General features: G+C 44.7%; 1 pseudogene; it reads right to left on the bottom strand.

Annotated features, from left to right (window-relative positions):
- Positions 1-1,140: 1,140 nt before the first annotated feature.
- Positions 1,141-13,003, bottom strand: LOC103291529 (protein C10-like; annotated as a pseudogene).
- Positions 13,004-13,574: the final 571 nt, after the last annotated feature.

Genomic DNA, 13,574 nt, shown 5'->3' with positions numbered 1-13,574 from the left:
AAAAAAATCAATAAAATATATTTTTTTTAAAAAAGAGACTACCCCTAATGCCAAACTATGGAATGGATGGTGATGGGTGGAATGCTGAAAGTCTTAGGGACCGGACTTCCTTCGAGTCCCATACAAACCAACTTCCAAGCAGAACAATAAAGTGTGCATCTGTTGCCAATTTGTTTAGCTCACTGGAGACAATGTGGGGTTAAGGATTAGGGGATGGTGGTGCTGGGGATGCAGGAAGTGTGCTGGCATCGATGTTAAGCAGAGGAAGCAGCGCAGCGGAATGATAGGACTTCGGGCTTTGACATCACGCATACCTGGTTTGGAGCAGAAAGTTCTTTACTCCTTAACCTCCATGATCCTCAGTTTCTTTACTCCAAAACAAGGGAATAAATACGGGTTTGCTATAACCTTAAAGTGGGAATTCCATTAAGCGCATATGCTCAATAAATAGTAGCTCTCAGGACAACTATCGTGCCTGTTTTTAACATATGATAATGCTCCAGAGATATGGAGGGTTCGCCTTGTTTGCCTAGTAAGTGTATCTCTCACCTTTCCCTGTTGTTTTCTCCTGTATTCTTAATTATTTCTGTTTCTAGTTCAGGCTTTTAATTCTCCCTTACCACAGCTTAGGGCTCTCAACTGTAGGCGTTTAATTACATTGTGCAAACCCATGAGCTACTACTCCATACTTATGAGCGTACGTAGTTATAAGGGGCATAATGATTTAGAGCTTGGACTCTGGCATCAAACTTGAAATGCAGGTACCAACACTTGGCCAAGGATCCCCAGCCTCTAGGTCTCAGTTTTCTCATCTGTAGATTGGAAATAATAATTCCTCTCTCACAAGTAGTGCGTGTAAAGACTGAGGTCAGAGTTTGGCACATGGTAAGCAGTGAATGAAACACAGTGCATGCTATGCTGTTAGAAGAAAGGTGGGGGGAGTAAGGGAAGTCACACGCAGGGGTGGGGGGCTCCTCTAGACCAAGCACTACACTCTATATTCAAGTTTCATATAGTTGTTATTCCTTGCTCTGATCCTACAAGTTGTGAACCTTTCTTTCTTTTTTTTTTTTTTAATCACAGGCATGTTTGTTATCCACTGGGACACCGAGATCTTCCCTTCCCAGGCAATGTCACAGGGGAGGCCCGCTCTCAGGAGGCGGCCACGCTGCCACCTGAAGCAGGCCCGTGGGGTGGCAGTGTCATAGGCGGCAAGAACAGTGCCTTCAGCTTGCCCTACAGGCTGGCAATCTCAGGATCCTGGGCTTCGTAAGACTTGACCAAGCGGGCAAACTTCAGGACACCTTCCCGGTCGCAGCTGGAGCCATAGGCCTTGATGACCTCCTGCTGCATCTGCGTGGCCAAGGGCAGCACGAACTGCAGTATCTTCCCCAGGTCGTTGCACGCATTGTCCCGAGAGCCTCGTCCATGCGCACGGCCTTCTCGGGGGCCCGAGAACGCCTGGACCACCTCGGCCAGGACCACCTTGGCTTGTTCGGTGCTCAGGGCCGCAGCCTGGGCAGGACCAGGGAAATGGCCGGGAGGAGAGGGAGGTCTCCGAGACCGGTTCTCCTCCGGGGGAGTGGGGGCGGGGGAAAGTGTCAGCCGCGGCCGGAAGTCCCTCGTGCGTCCCCCAGAGCACCCTACGGAACCCCCAGGAGTTGGGAATATCAGGTGTGTGTATGACGCTCTAAAAACTAGCAGAAATAGCCTGTGAACCTTTCTTTACAGATGTTTGGAATGACAAAAGGACTTAGGAAACGTAGAGAACAAATCAATGGCAGTGGCATTATTGGGTCCCAGGTCTGAGTTTCCAAAGGCCGTGCTCTTTCCACTGATGCACCAGGAAGAATCTGGCATACCGATTTCCAAGTCAGCCTCTTGCTACACCAGAGAGGCAGAGCCCAACTTAGGACACAGGCTACAATGATTACTTGCAACACTGGACTGACCTCGAAAGAATGTTTCCAGCCTTTGACATAAAAAAAAAAAAAAAAAGTCTTCTTTAAACATGGGATTTATCATCCAATGTATTTTTAATGTCAAGTTGGCTCAATCGCAATGGAATTTTAGAAAATCTACGGCTAGTGTAGTTTTTGAAATTTTAATCTAAATGCTATTTTTTATTGTGCTCCAAACTCAAATGTCCTTTATATGCCAACCATTCAAATATTACACATGGACCTGAAACAGTTAAGTAAAATGGACATTATTTTTTTTTAATGATACCTCTCATGTAAAAAACATGTGTACTTATAGATCTTCTGGTAATTCTCTACATTAATTCCTTGACCTCAAACTGACCGGAGAAGGTCAACAATTCTTGTAATATCCCTGAGTGGGACATTTCATCTCTAACTTAGCTGAGAAGTATATAAAAGCTCAGGCAGTCAGAAAGCACCCAAATAGCTATACAGCTGAGATGACCCCAAGATGCAAGTTAATCCCTGCAAGGTCAGTTGTAATTTATGTTCAATTAACTGGCTCAAGAAACCTGTTTTAGAAAGAAGCCAGAAATTAGGAAACCTGTTGCTTGACTTTTTAGTGGGGAAACACTTTCTGTGAAAGCCACCATCAGGGGCCCCAAGTAAGGGGCTAACAACAGGCTCTCCCCCTGAGTGCACTTGCGTCTCCGTCCTCAACTGACCATACTCACTCGCTCCAGAATATGCTGCAAATCTGGACAATTTGGATGGACAGTCTATCTTTCCTGTGGCTGCTGCATACATGCAAGTGAACAGGACAGTTGAACTCAGTATCCGCTTCAACATGCAAGTTACCAAGTTAAGCCTCCTCTTAAGATACACCAAAAAGACACAGGAGGCTCTGACTCCCACTGATCAGACCTGAGAAATAATAGCATCATAAGAAATAATGTAGTAGCAAAGCAGAACTCATTAAATAAAATAAGGATCCTGCCCTGGCCAGGTGGCTCAGGTGGTTAGAGCATCGTCCTGTACACCAAAAGGTTGCAGGTTTGGTCCCCAGTTGGGACACATATGGGAGGCAACTAATCTATGTCTCTCTCTCTCTTTTTCTCTCTCTCTCTCTCAACCCTTTCTCTCTCTCAAAAAGATAATAAAAACATATCCTCAGATGAGAATTTTTAAAAAATAAAAAATTAAATTATTTAGTTCATCTTGATGAAATAAATGAATCCTATATAACAAAAGCCCAGCAACTGAACAGCAGAATGACCAGAATGACTGGTCGACCAGTTGCTATGATGCGCACTGACCACCAGGGGGCAGACACTAAAAACAGGAGCTGCCCCCTGGTGGTCAGTGTGCTCCCACAGTGGAGCGCCCCTCAGCTGACTGGGATGAGCGGTGCTCCCACAGCAGGAGCAGCCACTCAGAGGTCGGATCCACAGCTGCTTGGCTGACCGGGATGAGCAGCATTCCCACAGCAGGCCAATCCCCACAGGACACATCCCCCACCAGTGCATGAATCCTGTGCACCGGGCCTGTAGTAAATAAATAAAGGAGGAAGAAGGAAAAGCTGTTTTTTACAGTAGAATGCCAACTAATAAATATATATACATGACGGAGTTAGAAGATCATCAACGGATGTGAAAACAAGTGAAAAAGTTTAATGAGTAATAGGATATTTACATAATAATCTCAAACTATCTCCCACTTGGCAGACAACACCTTGTTCTAGTGAAAAGTTAACTTCACCAATACTGAAACAAACACACACCACATGCCAGCTGATACCAAGAACTGAGGGAACCTCGGGAATCCGATTTCTTATGAGTCCATTCACAAGGAAATATCACACCAACCTTAACTGAGGGGCATTCCACAAAATACTTAGTCTGTACTCTTAAAAAAGGTCAAGGTTAAGGAAGACCAAGAAAGGCAGGGGAGCTTTTGGTTCTAGATTTAAGGAAACTAAAGAGAGATGACAAATAATATGCAATGTCTGATCCTGGATTATAGTTTAGGTCAGAAAAAAAATCTATTTATATAAAAGCCTAAGTAACTGTTAGACCATTCAACCGTTCAACTGGAGCTATGACACGCACTGACCACCAGGGGCCAGACACTCAACGCACAGGCATGGAAACATGGAACAGACTGATGAATATCAGAGGAAAGGGGGGATGGGGAGGATGGGAAGAGATTAACCAAAGATCTTATATGCATACTATAGGCCCGGTTTGTGCACTGGTGGGGTCCCTCAGCCTGGCCTATGGGGATCAGGCCGAAACCGGCAGTCCCTGAGGGGTCTCGGATTGTGAGAGGGTGCAGGCCAGGCTGAGGGACCCCACTGGTGCACGATTCTGTGCATCGGGCCTCTAGTAATATGGACATTGTTGTTGCCATTGGTGAAACTTAAATATGGACTGTGGATTAGATAACAGTGTTCCATCAATGTTAAATTTTCTGATTTTAATAAATATTCTCTATTCATGTATGTAAATGTCCTGTTCTTAGAACATACACACTGAAGTATTTAGTAGAAAAGGGGGACAATGTCATCAACTCAATTTTAAAGGGTTAAAAACAAATTATATGTTAAATAAAAGAAAGAGAAAATGATAAAGCAAAAATCAAATGCATACACTTAGTGATATCTCAGTGAAGGATTAACAAATTATAGGAGTTCTTTGTACTATTTTTAATAACTCCTCCATAAATTTAAAATTATATCAAAATGGAAGTTATCTTAAAGAAACATTAAAAATTTTAAACTGTATCACAGCAAACATATCAATTAAAGATAGATTCTGAATTATTCAAAAGTGGGAAGACCTGGTATCATCTTGACAATATTGGAAAAAACAAACAAACAAACAAACAAACAAAACAAAACAAAAAAAAAAAGGAGAGAGAGAAAACAAAAGTAACAAAAAGTTGATAATTCTAATTTCTGAAATTGGATGATGGATACATGGAGATCTGTTGTACCCGTCTCCACTTTTGCATGTATTTGAAATATGCCTATAATAGAGGTTTTTAATTTTTAAGTCCCCTCTTATTGATGCCCATCCTCCAACTCTAGCAATGACCACAATGAAAATTTAACACAACTCTCCTCCCCCCACCCCCTCGACACACACACTCAAGTTTGCCCATAGTCCTGATAGTGAAGGTGAAAGAAAAAAAAAGAATGGTTTGGCTAACTCTCCAGAATATAATATGGATTCAAAAGCAGCACTTTACAAGAATTACTTGGCATTTAGTGGACATTCACCTGTATCTCAATGCAGGAAGTAAGAGCTGCTTGCTGGAGTCCTCTTGATATGTGTGGCTAATACAGGAGCGAATGCAGCACGGCTGGAGCCAGCAGCCCTAGGGATAGGACACGCTTGGAGCAAGGCAGCCACAGAAGGAGCTTTCTCCCCATACTTTCAGAGGACACTGTCCCTTACATTGCATCTAATTTGACATAAGGTTCTGGAGATTTCCATCTGAGTTAACAGTCACATATTTGACTGGCTATACAAAAAATTAAATCTTAGGGAAGTCATTGGTAAAAGAAGCACTGCCTAATGTAAGATTGAAAACAAAAGTCAGCACGGAGCTTCTGTAGACACTCCCTGAAATACAGGGTAACAGGAATCCTTCTGGGAAGTCGACTCATACGAGGGATCCTCGTGTTCACTATGACTGCCATCCCTGAAGGGAGCTCAGGTGCTGCTGCATTTAGAATGTGAGAAGGCAGAGTACCAGGGTCATGAGGTTAAACCATTTAGTGGTGACCCCAGCAATAATAGTAAGATTTAAATTGGCGTAGCATATTTTAAAAAGCACCTCGGAGATATTCATTACTTAATTTCATTCTCACAAACACCTGTGTAGGCTTGGCAGCTAGGATTCATCCCTATCTTACAGGTGAATAAATTGATGCTCACTGTGATGGACATCACCAACATCACACAATAAGTACATGAGAATGTTAGGGTTCATTAGTATGTTTTCCCATCTTCCCACCTCCCATATAATTCCCAAGAACAATGACCAGGAGTGTTCATGGGAGGGAAACATTACCTGCCATTGTTTCTCTAAAGCAGACTTTGTAAATCAGGGTAGATTATTCTAAGTCAACAGCCACAAATAGGTTCACAGGAGAATGTCATGTCTGTTTTGGGTCTTCTGCAACATTTTCCAGGAGAATCTGATAGCAACATATTATTTGCAGAAACATACAGCCTGGTGCCATGGAGATTCTCCTGTCAACATCATGTGCCTAGGAGGATTTTAGGAAACCATTTTTAATTAAAAGTGCCAAACATTAGAATCAACCTGAGATATTCTAAATACTAAAGAGAATTAGCTGGATAGGATGATTGGCCTAAATTTCACATATTGAAGGGAGTAAAAATCATTGACTTAACCTTTGTGCTCAGATGCAGGTTTAATTCCTACCAAGCATAATGCAAATGCTGCCTACAGACTCCATAACCAAACTTCATAAAACATGTAGCATCGTCATTTCAAACATACTGTATTACATATATACTAGAGGCCCCATGCACGACATTTGTGCACTGGCAGGGGAGGGGGGTCCCTCAGCCTGGCCTGTGCCCTTTCACAGTCTGGGAGCCCTTGGGAGATGTCCGACTGCCGGCTCACTAAGCCGGCAGTCGGACATCCTTAGTGCTGCCGTGGAGGTGGGAGAGGCTCCTGCCACTGCCACTGCGCTCTCCAGCCATCAGCCTGGCTTCTGGCTGAGTGGTACTCCCCCTGTGGGAGCACACTGACCACCAGGGGGCAGCTCCTGTGTTGAGCGTCTTCCCCCTGGTGGTCAGTGCACGTCATAGCAACTGGTCGTTCTGCCGTTTGGTCGATTTGCATATTACCCTTTTATTATATAGGATATATGTTTGTTTGTTGTTGTTGTTAATCCTCACCCAAGGATATTTTTCCTTTGATTGTTTTAGGGAAAGTGGAAGAGAGAGGAAAAGACAGAGAGAAACATTGATGTGAGAGAAACACATTGATTGGTTGCCTCCTACATGAGCTCTGACCAGGGCCCAGGCCAGGAGGAGCCCACAACTAAGGTACATGCCCTTGACCAGAATTGAACCTGGGACTCTTCAATCCACAGGCCAACACTCTATCCACTGAGCCAAACCAGCTAGGGCAAACATACTGTATTTTAAAAATGAACCTAATACAGTTCATGCAGTTATGGGTGCACTGTGGGGTGAATGAGGTTCAGAAAAATCCCGGAGTAGAGTGATGAACTCACCTCCCATAGAAAGCACTGCAAAGGAGTTTGATAACTATTTTATGAATAAATAAAGAGGAGGTAAGTGTAAGGTTTTCTTAGCAGACATCTCCCAAGTTGGGTTTTATATGAAAAAACAACAACAACAAAAGCACAAACTGATGCATCTACTATTTCTCAGATTCTTATGGCACCCAAATTCTAAATCTCTCTGTATTCATTTGTTCAGACTGCCGTAACAAAACACCGCACACTTGGGGTGGTAAACAACAGAAATTTATTTTCTCACAGTTGCAGTGCCTCAAGTCCAAAAGCCAACTATTAATGTTTCTCTCCTTGGTTTTCGGGTGGCTGCCTTCTCCCTGTGTCCTCACATGCTCCTTCCTCTGTGTCTCCTCTTGTGTCCACATTTCCCCTTCCTTTAAGGACACCAGTCAGATTGGATTAGGACCCACTTTTTGACCACATTTTCTCTTCATTACCTCTGTAAGGGCTCTCTCTCAAATACAGTCACATTCTGAAGTACTGGGTGGGGGTTAAGACTTCAAAATGAATTTGAGGGGGACTCAATTCAGCCCACAACACTCCTATTGCCTGAGCCCTCAGTCCATTCATGGAGACTTTTGAGCCCAGCTGTACTCATTCCGGATGAGATATGAGTATCTTTCCTAAACCAAGCTGAGTTTCAGATTTTCCCCAAACTCATGTAGTTTAGGATCCCCTTGTGCCCCATTTCTGTCCCATACTGTATGTTTAGAGTTGCTGGTTTGTTCTAATTATAAGGAAAAATGTAGAGAACTACCTCCTTACCTATTTGGAGTTACCCAATTTCATTTGTCCTGGAAAGAAAATACTTCAGATATGTACTTAAATCTACTTATTGGAACTCTTTGCCTCATTTGCCCTGTTATCAGCTAGACAAATACGTATTTACCTTTTTCTTTGTTTTTGTAACCAACAGCAGGTGAAAATACTCCCAGGTTTAAAAGTATATAATTTAGTCTACGACAGAGGCAAAATCTCCCCATCGCGTGCCTTGCGTTCGCAGAGCATGTGGACAGAGTTGCAATCAAGAGTTGGTGCTGGGTTGACCTTTAGCTCACTGCTTCTTATCTCAAGATACTGCTTCATGACTACAATCTCTGAGTCATTCTTCTAGAGAGATGTATTATGAACATATGTCCATATCTCAGAGGTGCCTCAAGAAGCTGAGAAATGTTGTCACTGTGCCATTTGTCAAGTATGTAAACATGGAGAAAGACTAGTGTTGTACACCACTGACAGCAAAATCTCCCACCTAACAGGTGACCCTACTCTGGGAACCCTGTCACTGTTTTCCTGCCCCCAGAATGAGACATCTCATACTGCATAGTTTGGGTTGCAAAAGTCCTCCAAGCACATATCTGGATGAGGTAACACACCCTCTCCAGAAAGAACAACTCAACATGCGTAAGCATTGCTGAAGAAATCACACAGCCACGCACAAAGCGCTGCCCACGGCCCCCAGTTCCATTTCAGTCCCTGTGCTGGTCAGCAGCTCTGCATTTCTGGTCAGCTCCCTCTCCCATTTTTCCATTGTGATGTCAACATTTAACACCCCGCCCCCCAGGCCTTTCCCTTTTCCTTACCCTTAGCATGACCAAATTTCCTGATTTGTCCAGGACTGAGGGGGTTCTCATATGAGATATGGGACTTTGAGTGCAAAACCTGGTCACCCTCTTACCCCTTCATTCATCATCAAATGACATCACTACCCATAACTCAAAAAAGAAAATTAAGATGACCAGGTGTGAACTGCTCCCGATTTTTCTCCCACTATCCTCTACCTGAATATACATCAGTGGCCATACCTTGCCTTCAGTCTTAGAAGCTAGGTTATCCCATTGCTGAGTCACAGCACAATCCCCTACCTTTAGGATGCATCTCCCCATTATTTAACACCTCTTCTCTGTAATTTCAACATTTCTTCCTCTTTCCCCTCATACAAATATGTGCAAGTCTTTTCCATCTTCAAAACCACATATCCTGCTTCCTATAACATTCCCATTTATTGACAGACCTACCCCTTGCCTTTCCTTCCCTCTAAATTTTTATGAAAGTATAATTAATGAGCATTGTAGTTATTAGTTTCAGGTATACAACATAATAATTTGATACTTGTATATATTACAAAATGATTATCACAATTAACATCTGTCACTATACATAGTCACAGAATTATTTTTCTTGGATGAGAACTTTCAATATTTACTCTCTTAGCAACTTTCAAATATGCAATACAGTATTACTAACTATAGTCACCATGCTGTACATCCCATCCCCAGGACTTATTTATTTCATAACTGGAAGCTTGTACCTTTTGACTCCCTTCACCAATTTCACCCATCCCTCACCCCAACATTGTTTGTTTTTGTTTTTTTAGATTCCACATGTGAGATTATATGGCATTTGTCTTTCTCTGTTTGATTTATTTTACTTAGCATAATACTCTCAAGGTCCATCCATGTTGTCACAAATGGCAAGATTTCATTCTTTTTTATGGTTAATACTAGAGGCCCTGTGCACGAAATTCGTGCATGGGCGGGGGGGGGGGGGTCCCCTCAGCCCAGCCTGTACCCTCTCCAATCCAGGATTTCTCTCACAATTCGGGACCGCTGGCTCCTAATCGCTCACCTGCCTGCCTGCCTGGTTGCCCCTAACTGCCCCCCTCTGCTGGCCTGATCACCCCTCACTGCCTCTGCATGCCGTCCTGATCGCCCCTAACTGCTCCCCCCTGCCGGCCTGTTCACCCCTAACTGCCCTCTGCTGCTGGCCTGGTCACCCCCAACTGTCCCCCTGCCAGCCTAGTCACCCTCACTGCCTCCCCTGCCAGCCTAATTGCCCCCAATTCCTGCCCTTACTGGCCTGTTCGCCCCCAACTGCCCTCCCCGCCAGCCTGGTCATCTCTTACTGCCCCCCCTCCCGGCCTGGTCACTCTCAACTGCCTCCCCCGCTGGCCTGGTTGCCCCCAACAGCCCCCCCTGCTGGCCTGGTCACCCCCAACTGCGCCCCCCCACCAGCCTGGTTGCCCCTCATGGCCCCCTGCCAGCCTGGTTGCCCCACGCAGCCTACTTGTTCAGTCATTTGGTCGTCCCTCGGGCCAACCCGGGTGGTTGGGCAGCTGCCATCTGAGGCTTGCCTGTGCCTCAGGCCGGCCCTGGGCGGCTGAGGGGTTGAGGGGACTGGGGACTCCGGAGACAGGTGTGCGGGGCCGGTCCAGCTGTGCCACGTGCCTGCCATCCCGGCAGGGCTGAGGGGACTGGATGCCACCATCTTGTGGCTATGGATGCTGCCATCTTTGAGGGCGTGGCAGTCAATTAGCATATTTCCTCCTTATTGGCTGTGTGCACTGCCATCTTTGTGATGGCATGAGGGTCAATTAGCATATCCCCTCTTTATTAGATAGGATTTCATTGCATATACAATTGCTATTGTAAATAATGCTAGAATGAACATGGGGTGCATATATCTTTTTAAAAATATGTTCTTATTGATTTCAGAGAGGGAGAGAGGGAGAGAGAGAGAGAGAGAAATGTCAATGATGAGAGAGAATCATTTATTGGCTGCCTCCTGCACACCGCACACTGAGGATCCAGCCCACAACCCAGGCATGTGCTCTGACTGGGAATCAAATCGTGACCTCCTGGCTCATAGATTGACACTCAACCACTGAGCCATGCCACCTGAACCCATATGTTGTTTTAAGTTACTGTTTTTGTTGTCTTCAGATGAATACCTAGAAGTGTAATTGTTGGATCATATTTTAGTTCTATTTTTAATTTTTTGAGGAACATCTATACTGTTTTCCGTAGTGGCTGCCCTAATTTACATTCCTACCAACAGAGCACAAGGGTTCCCTTTTCTGCACATTCTCACCAACATTTGTTGATTTTTTTTTTTAAATTGTCAATTCTCACCTGAGGATATTTTTCCATTCATTTTCAGAAAGTGGAAGGAAGGGAGGGGGAGAGAGAGAGAGAGAGAGGAAGAGAGAGAGACATCAATGTGAGAGAGACACGTGGATTGGTTGCCTAATATGAACCCCAACTGGGACCAGGAATCAAACCTGCAACCCAGGCATGTGTCCTTGATTGGGAATCGAACCCGAGACCCTTCGGTGTGGTGCGAGGGCAGACACTCTAACCACTTAGCCATGCCTGACAGGGCAACACTTGTTATTTTTATATAATATTTTTATAATAGCATTCTAACAGGTGTGAAGCCATATCTCATTGTGACCACAAACTTGAAAGAGATCCCAAATGATCTCATCTACCCCAGTGGCTCCACAAATTTTTATCTCCAGCCCAGACCTCTCTACTAAAATGCAGTGTCTTCACCCTCCTGGTGAGCACGCCTATCTTGGTGAGTATCTTAAGCCCAAAATGTCTGAAACATAGGTATCGCCTTTCTCTCTAGTGTGCCCCTTCTTCTAAAGTTATGGTCCCAGCAAACAGAACCACAATCTGCCCAACTTTCCAAACCAGAAACCATGCCATTGTTTTCATCTACTAGTATACCTCAGCCCCCACATCCATACTAGCCTCCTGTCTCCTAAGTATCTTCTCTCATTCATCTCTCTGACCCTCAGTCCCCACTGTTATCACAGAAGCCTCTTCAATGGCTTCTTAACTTCCTAGTCTTAGTTCCATCTCCTTCCAACTATCATTCCTGAGGTCGACATCTGTAAGATTATGAATTGAGCTATTTTAATTACGCGGAAGTAGAGCAAATCTTTGATTTAGCCCACTGAACACCAAACTGGCCACAAGGATGCCTCCTCAGGATTAATGAACAATTGCCAACTTGTTCATGAAGATGACTGGATCGATATCCTCACTGGCTCTGTGGCTGATTCAAATAACAGTGTGAGGTAACTGAAGGTAGTCAAGGAGGCTGCTTGTGTTTCTTTGCAGAAATGCCCGTTGCTGATGGCAGCACTGCCCCTGTGTGGAGACCTGACTATGTCTCTATTTTTGTGGTGTTAGCCCCAACCATCGCTGTTACCCTGGGCATTAATGATCACTACTAGCAAGTCGAGCTGTTGCAGAAGTCACTGGTTATTCCACGCCATCAGCTGTTACGATTTTCAACTCATGTCCTACAATGTCCCCCCTCCTGCCCCTTCACTCTGGCCACCCTGGCAAACTTCCCATTTTCTAAGTCACTTTCTCTCCCAACTCAGTGCTCTTGCCTGGAACATCTGTCTCCTTCAACATTCCCAAATGAATACACTCAGAAATGAACAATAATGCTCTTCATTTGGAAAAATAAAATAAGAAGGCTGCTGGAGGGTGACATCTGCCCAGAAGCCCTGTTGCTCCTGGAACTGTTTGCCTTCAAAGCTACTCCTCGCTCTACTCTGCATCTCAGAAGGGCTGATCTTGTACCTCCCAGGCTCTGTGTCTGCTGGCTTCTTTCTGGCTTTGCCCAAAAGGAGGTACTGGTGACAGATCATAGAGTGAAAGAAAGGACTCCAGAATTTTATTTCCTTTTCTCATTTCCTCCATAGCTCCAGCTCCCACTAGACATGCCTGCCCTGGTTACACATCTCCCGGGTGACCCTGAACCCTGGAGTCTGGTTCTCTCCTTCTCCCTCCGTCCCTCTAGTCTACCTGGGGCAACAGCTTTTTCCTGCGAGCACGCAGCTCTGGGTTGCCACCTGGATGCCTTCACAACCTCTTTTGTCCACTGTGTATCCAAATCCCTGCATTAAATCCTTGCCCTCCCATACATCCAGAGTGGCTTCTGCTTCCTTGGTGGCACTCCGATCTAAAACCATTTCCTGATGTCTACCGCTCCTCACCTCAGCCCATCACAAAGGCTTTTGGGGGGTTGCCTTCCTCCGGGTCCCTGGCTGAAGCACCTGTGTATACTGCTTTGGGTTGAGATGGTGGTTTTTCTTATGAGCTTCACCCCTCCATGAGCTCTTGAGGGCAGAGCCAATGTCCTGTTCATCTCAGCACCCCCTCCCCATGATCTGCTCACTGCTCAGGATACAGTAGGTGGTCACGATTTTAAAATACACACACACAAAGTTTGTTCAGTCTTAAAAAGGGTTTGCCGTAATGTGCTAGATATATGAAGATGTAAGGCGTGCTTCAGACTAGAAAAACACGGGATTTAAATGAAAACTAGTAAACCTGTGGATTTATTTATTTTTTATTTATTTATTTTTTTTTTTATGAGAGGGTGATGCTGTAGCCCTTGGGTTTTACTCGTCTCCTTGGAGGACGACTCGCTGTTTTTCAGTTGCTGGATGATAGTCCAGCCACTGGGGGGAAAGTCACCTTTTATTTCAGTGAAGCAACTTAATCCATAAAGGTATTAATTGCTCTCAGAAGATGCTTTGG

Source organism: Eptesicus fuscus, chromosome 16 (assembly GCF_027574615.1).
Source record: "Eptesicus fuscus isolate TK198812 chromosome 16, DD_ASM_mEF_20220401, whole genome shotgun sequence".
NCBI lineage: Eukaryota > Metazoa > Chordata > Mammalia > Chiroptera > Vespertilionidae > Eptesicus > Eptesicus fuscus.
The sequence above is the reverse complement of the archived record's forward strand: the minus strand, read 5'-3'. Positions and strand labels throughout refer to the sequence as shown.